General features: G+C 38.0%; 1 pseudogene across 1 annotated transcript; it reads right to left on the bottom strand.

Annotated features, from left to right (window-relative positions):
• Positions 1 to 2,959: 2,959 nt before the first annotated feature.
• LOC309859027 (quinone oxidoreductase pseudogene) lies at positions 2,960 to 4,769 on the bottom strand (annotated as a pseudogene). Its single transcript has one exon. The product of its transcript is annotated as a quinone oxidoreductase pseudogene (transcript).
• Between the last annotated feature and the right edge of the window lie 3,021 nt (positions 4,770 to 7,790).

Raw genomic sequence — 7,790 nt, forward strand, 5'->3', positions numbered from 1 at the left:
TCTGTCATGTACACATGCCATTTTTTTTTTTTTTCTTAGCTAAAACCAGAAATGGAAAAGGCAAAAATACCGTGAGAACAGTGGTTTTCTTGTGGTATTTCCAGCTCATTGGAAGTGGAGTATACTGGAAATCACGGGAGACAGGCTTTTCCCAGGGGGCTCCAAGTCCAGTGACACTAATCCAAGACGTTTGGTTTATTTAAAGCAGTCCTTTTAGGCTCATCTATCACCAGTCTCAAGACCCTGAACAAAACCTCTAGCAGTCCAAGCAATTATACACACGTTCTGGCAGGCTTTTCCCTCTACATGGAGTTATCGTCCAAATGCACAAACGTTTTCCTTTCAACAAATATGTAATGGGTTTTCATAATTCTGAAAGATGGGTCTCCAAGTATAGGTTCACTTTTCATGTCCCGTGTGGAGGTTTGGACCCCTTTCTGATAGCAGAATGGAAAATGAACTCCTTTCAAACCATCAGTGTTTTAATTCCTTCCTCTTTCAGTTTAGCTGCTGTGACATGTTACCACCATTGCCAGTTCTAGGTCAGGGCACACAGAATAATTTGAAACACCAGAGATGTGAGCAGTACATTTGGGGTTTCTCAGTCACCAAGACTTCTTTCAGTTTTTTAAAAAAATGATGTTTTTCTGTTGGCCGAAGAGAAATAATGGAAGGCCAAAAACATGTATTTCGTAAAGAGGGAATTTAATTTGCTTCAATAAACATTTCCCAAGCACCTACCCTGCTGCAGGTTCTGAGGATTCTAAAATGATTAAGACAAAAGTGGGTAACATTTTGTGAATGCTGATTGTCTGTGTAAGCCTTGTACATATATTATCCTTAGAAGCCTAACAACCACCATGTAAGGTAAGCACTGGTATTCAGCCTATTTTACAGAGAATATCTGTGTGCAGCAAAGTCCATTAACTTGCTTAAAGTCACACAGGCAGAAAATGATACTGGGGATCAAAACAATGTAAACTAACTTTAGAAACTACACTTTTAATTATAGACTCTCTCAAAATATTGACACCTTAAGGTGAAAGACAGATTTAGTAACACTCTGAAGAAGTGGAGGGTAGAGGAGATTGCTGGGGAGGCTTCAGAGAAGAAATATATGGGTGGAATCAGAAAGGTGAAAATGGAGTTCACCACATAGAACAGTTTGGATAGGAGGACTGGATGGAGAAGCTCCTTCTGTGAGAGAAGGACAGCATACGAAACAGAATGATGTTCTGAAAATCACAAATGATGTAGTATTTCGGAAACATAAAGTGTTGATGTGGAGGAAGGTGGCAGGAAGTGAGTCTAGAGATAGAGGCAAGTGCCAATACACAGGGGACCTCATATGATGTACTAAGGAGACTATATTTTACCCTGTAAATCAGTATTTCTCAAAGTTCTCCCTCAATATGCCCTTACAGACAGAGAAATAAACTCTTGAGTTGTGGTACTGTAGTTCACATTAGTCCAAAGTCCTAATTTGGGAAAAACTTTTGAAGGGCATGGTTTTACCTAAAATTTATGCAATTTATAGAATACAGTTGTGCTTATTTTAAGATGTAAATTATGGTTCAAATTATTTCTCACTTAAGAAAATCATTGTTGTAGAATGATTTCTCTGCATCACACAAATGTGACAAAGTACCTTGTGTTTGAGAAGTTCAGCTAAAGATGTATGTGGGGAAAGAGGCAAAGCAATGATATAATTATGTTTGTCTCTCTGAACAATAATTTTGGAGGGGCAGATAGAGAAGAGGAAAATGCTCCAGATCAGACTAGAATTGATGAGGGCCACATTAAGGCAATGACAGTGATGAAGAAGAAGAGAAAAAATGGTTTTAGAAACATGCATAAGGGCAATTAGTTATCAAATGGATATAAGAGATAACAGAGAGCATCAAGGTGAAGCTGTATATCAATTCATGATAGGGCAATCTCAACAAGTGAGATGGAAAATACAGGAAGAAGAAAGGCTTTCCAGCAACTTTCATCACAAACGAGTCTCAAGATAAAGACACTAATTCCATAATTAGAGACATGAAATTCAACCCTTCTACATTCAACCAAATCTCACTATAACATTCTTGACTTTCTTTTATAGTTTTTGATGGTGTTTCCTCCTGGAATTTGAAACTAATACATGTATATTGCAGAACAACCTATAAAATTCAGAGATATTACAAAAGTGGAAAAACTGGTAAGTATTGCTAAGGATATAGAGAAACTGGAACTCTTGTGCGTTGTTGATGGGAATGTAAAATGGTGCGGTGTCGCGCCCTCCTAGCTTGCAGAGATGACGCAACACCAACATACACACAGGTCGATGCACAAGCTCTTGTTTATTCCCTGGTGATCTTTTTCCTCCCTCTGCGGGGAAGTTCCCTTGCCTTATACAGGGCATAACAGCCAATCACAGAGGTGTTCACGTGAACAGGAGGTATCTGGGGCTTGTAGACAGTGGTGACATAACAGCCAATCACAGAGGTGTTCACGTGGTGAGCACGAGGTCACGTGTGGCCAGGGTGGATGTTTTTCAGGCTGTCCGTGCTGCTCGGGCTATGTAGCTGGCGCCATCTTAGGGGCGTGACCCCGACAGTGCAGTCTATATGGAAAACAGTACGGAGGTTCCTCAAAAAAAAAATAAAAGTAGAATTACCATATGACCCAGAAATTCCAGTTCTGGGTATATACTTCAAAAGAATTTAAAGCAGGAGCTCAAAGAGGTATTTTTACACCAGTGTTCATGTAGCAATTTTTACAATAGCCAAAATGTGGAAACAATCCAACTATCCATTAATGGATATATGCATCAACAAAATGTGGAATATAGATATGATGGAATATTATTCAGCCTTAAAAAGTCTTAATACTTTATTTAGTTGTTTCTTTTTTTTTTTTTCTTTTCTACAGAATTTACTGCAGGTCACCATGTAATGAAGACAAAAGCAGATCATTCTTCATGTGTCAAACTTGTTTACTAATTTAAATAAAAACATATGACTCCCATTACACAGATAATTCTAAATCTAGTTTGAAAATCAAATCAATCAAGAAGTATCTGTCAGGAGACTATGTACCTACCTATCTTACTACACCAAAAGTAAGGCTGTCCTCTTCCCAGAATATATGGACAATGAGCAATCAACCATCAACACAGTGGATGTACTAATATTTGGGGAAATGCTGGAAAACTATTTGTTAAAAAACAAATTTCTCTAGACATTATCTTGCCCTTGCAAGAGACTTGCAGATCCAGATGAGAGAAGTTTAGAAAAGGGGTCTTATTTAGTCCAGAAAATCTTCAGAGTGTGATACAGTTCTGAGCTAACCAGATACTAAAGAACCTTCATAAGAACAAGCAGGCTTGGAAACCACACAGCCTCATTTTGAATTAACTTGCTTTTGTCAAATGTGTGGAATTAATGATCAAGTACCAGGCATTTCTGTAATGTACCCAATGCCAAATGACTACTGACATTCTACTTCCTACTATAATGACTTCTTGATTCAAGGCAGGTGGCAGGCGTAAAGAATATTGTGAGCTGTAAAATAAATTGTACTCCAATGACCACATCTCTAAAGATAAATCTTGTTTTTTAACATGAGAAACTCACTGAATCCAACAAATGCTGATTAGAGCAAAGGTAGTGTGAGTAAAACTGGGGCAGGAACCCTCTAACTACATTAGGAAGACATGAAAGAATTAGTCATTCTAAGAGAAGAATCATTTTCCCACTAGTTCCACTGTTATGGATGATATTTTTGTGAGCCTGGGCCACCTTCTCCAGCGAATACTGAGAACCTATTACAGGTTTCAACCAACCAATTTCCATTCCAGCTTGAAGGGCCGCTGCAAATTGCCTAAACTCCTCCTTGGTTGATGAATACAGAGCAACTCCAATTATACTAGATTCCTTTGCCATGGTGTCCCGTGGGTTTATTTCAATAGGACCTCTGCTGCCAACAACTATTACTCGTCCTCCATATGACAGAAGATTCAAATCATTGCTAAGATTTACATTAGCTAACATTTCAATGATCACATCAATTCCTTTTTCACCAACAGATTTCTTAATTTTTTCAATATAATTAGGTTCTCTGTGATTGAACACTTCATGGGCTCCATTTTGCAAAACAATGTTTTGTCCTTCCTCAGTACCAGCTGTGCCCAAAACCTTTAAGCCGTAAGCTCTGGCAATTTGGCATGCTGCTAGTCCAACTCCTCCACTAGCCCCATGAACCAGAACACTTTCTCCAGCTTTCACACGGGCACTGTGGAGCAGGGCTCGATAAGCAGTAAAATAGGGAATACCAATGGCAGCTCCTTGCTTCAAGTCCAGTTTTCCTGGTAGTGTGTAAATGGTGTGATCGTCTGCGAGAGCATACTCGGCATAGCCCCCCGAGATGGTGCTAGTAGTGAAAACCCTGTCACCTTTCTTGAAAGTGGATACATTATCTCCAACGGCTTCTACTATGCCAGCCACATCGGAACCAGGAGTATAGGGTAAGAGCGGTTTTCTACTGTAAGTACCAGAACGAATGTATGTTTCCACTGGGTTTATACCACATGCGTGGACTTTGATTAGAACCTGATGGTCTTTTGGAATTGGTACTGCAATATCCGACTGGAGTTTCAGCACTTCTGGTCCACCAAATTCAAAAACTCGAATCGCTCTCATCAACTTCTGTCCAGTCGCCATGGTGATCCGGTTCTAGAGCGGGGACGCAAAACCTGAGAAGCCTAGCTCAGATTCCACGGAAAAGGGGACCGATTTAGTTGTTTCTTGATTCTCATTTTGCCTGTTTGATTTCTTTTAAGCTCTGCTCATGTGGTTGAAGGGGCTAGTATAACCTTCTAAACCGTGAGATGTCCCTTTGGAACTAAATATTTAAAAGCCAAAATTCTGGACTTTGAGAATTCTTCCTCATTCTTAAAGCAAACCATGAGACTCTGGACTAGGGAAACAAACTGAGGGTTATAGAAGGGTGGGGGGTGGGGGAATGGAGTAACCAGGTGATGGGTATTAAGGAGGGCATGTGTTGGGATGAGCACTGGGTGTTATATGCAAATAAGGATTTGTTGAACATTTACACAAAAACTTATGATGTACTATATGATGGCTAACTGAACATTAAAACACACACACACATACACACACACAAAGTCTTAATACTTAAAGACTTAAAAAGCTTTAAAAGACTTATTTAAAAAGCTTTAGAGTGATGGGCTTATTTCAGTTTTTAAATGTTCAGGTGTATGAGGCTATGATAAAAGAAAAGAAGTTGATTTTCCTGAAATTGTTTATTAAATGATCAACTACTTTCCCATTAGTTGGTGATGCTTTTTGATCATGAATCAATTACAAATTTTTGCAAGGGAGTGTATCAAGATGATATCTTCATATCTTTTGTCACATGGACCTGTATGGATGGTGAAGTTATGTAGGGCTAAGAATATTGGCTTTGAATAAATAGACCCATGTTGAGTCAAAGGTTCACACTTTTTAGTTTTATGGACTTAGGAAGTTATTTAGTTTTTATTAGCTTTGATTTTTCTATAAAATAGAAAGAACAGTATTATCCTACCTCATGGGATTGTTGCAGGATTTAGAAGGAGAGTCTTGCAAAGTACCTTGCATATAATTAGTGCTTAATCAATGTTAGTGACCATCATTGCATTATAATTTTGGAGAGTTTTATGCATGTATATACATCATCAATCTGTCTTGACTCCATTATAATATATTTAGTTCCTACAGTTTTCAAATACTTCCTTATAGGGACGGATTGAGACTGAGATTGTATGACTGTGTAGTCTGCATAGCTCTTTTGCATATGTTATTGATTTCCTTTTGATTCACACAATAACTCTATGATACAAAATACTTTTACTCCCTTACGAAGATGAGGAGAATCTTAAAGGTCACAAAAGTTTTAAGGCAAAGATTTGGAACTTCAGCTAAAAGCATTTGACTTCCAATGCAGTGTTTTTTTCCTGCGTTATCATGCTACCTTTGGGGAACAGAATCTCTTTTATCATATAGCTGTGTAAACTGTGAATAGTGTCTTTTTATTTAGGAAAGTGTTTATTTTAAGCATGAAAATAATCTATCAGATGTGTCTAGGGCAGTCCACATGTCCATAACTGAAATATCTCTAGCTCCTAAAGTATGAACAGGAGAGATTAAAGAGAACACTGGGATATTGTATATAATGTAGGAGGTGCTTGATTTATCCCTCTATAAATTTCAGGAGGATTAAGGAGTCTTACTGTGAAAGTGGTGTCAAAACTAATTATAACACCTGATTCAAGATAGACATTCTTCAGACTTCTTTCTATCAGGTGGGAGCTTTCTTAGCAGCCTGCTCTCATCACAAAAAGGTGTTGTGAGAGCTGATTTTTCTCTGAGCAGTCAAGTTGTACTAAAGTTCCCAGAGGGGGAAAACCATGTTTAAAGCTTTTCTCAGTTGTTAGTAACTGAAAACCTTTTGTTGAATATAAATTAGCTCTTTCTACCTTTCCTGCCCTGGTCTATCATGCCAACCTAACTATTAAGTATAATTTAATTTTTCAATTGAATCATATACAATAAACTATTTTTATGTTTAAATTATTATTAATCATTAAGAATGGCAATTACAGTAAAAGTGCTATTTCTTGCCTTTATTATCCAGAAACATTTTCCACAAACTGTTTCCAGGTTTTCAACTTAGGGAGGAAATTCAATCATCAAGTTTTACATGTCATATTCAAACTAAAGATTTAAGTCAAAGTCTATATAATCATAAATCCGTTTTGGAATGTGCAGCATGCAGCTGGGAAATAAGTTTCCATTTATTATGCAGAATCCTAAGAACCCGAATAAATTTCAATTTAGCTCCCAAATAAATCTACTTTACAGGGAAAGGTTAGCTAAATCATCATATAAATGAGATTTAAAGTGTCTGTAGCTGGATTTTCTTTTTACACTGTAATTTCTTAACTTGCCACTGCCTATATTGATTTATACAGATTTTACTGTAGTGTATAGTTTTTATTTTGTCTTCTTTTTGTTTCCCAGTTTGCATTAATTCTTCTTTTGTTACCAGTAACTCTATTGTTTTCTGAAGAACCACCCCTATACTGCCTGTGGCTCTCTGAGTGTGAACTCCATCTCTGACTCTGAGTATGAGCATGTTATTCAGGCCCAGTGAGAGCACCTGAGTTTTTTGGCCAGAGTGATCACTTCAGGAATAGGCATGTGGCCCAATCAAAGCTAATGGCATTCAACAAGCATTTTGCAAGGACTTCAGGGAAAGAAAGGCACTCTTCCACCGGGGTTGAGAGAATGTAGACTTTCAGCTATTGGTAGTCATGTGTGACACCAGAAGCAGTCTGATAGTGAAGCCAAGATGCAAGGGAGTAGAGCTAAGACTAGAAAGTAACTGGGTTTCAGTGACTCATTTGAAGCCTTGGATCAAGCTGATATACAAACCAGCCCTACTCTTGAATGTTAACCTTTGACTTAATTGCTAAACACTTATTAATTAAGAATTCTTTCAAAGACTTTATACTATAAAAGACAGTACAAATGGGCAAATACAGTATACTGTGATAAAGGACAGGTTAGGTCAAAGCAAGGTGCTGGAGGGGAAATGAGGGCTGCCTTGGAAGGGTCAGACAAGAAATTCAGAGGGAGGTGATCCATTCTAGTTGAGTCCTAAATGATGAGCAGAGAGTACTGATTGGAGGATGGTGACTAGAGGGAAGGATGGCTACGAATGGTCTTAAGAGCCTATGCAAAACC

The sequence above is a fragment of the Mustela nivalis genome (genome assembly GCF_964662115.1).
Source record: "Mustela nivalis genome assembly, chromosome: 2".
Classification (NCBI taxonomy): Eukaryota; Metazoa; Chordata; class Mammalia; order Carnivora; family Mustelidae; genus Mustela; species Mustela nivalis.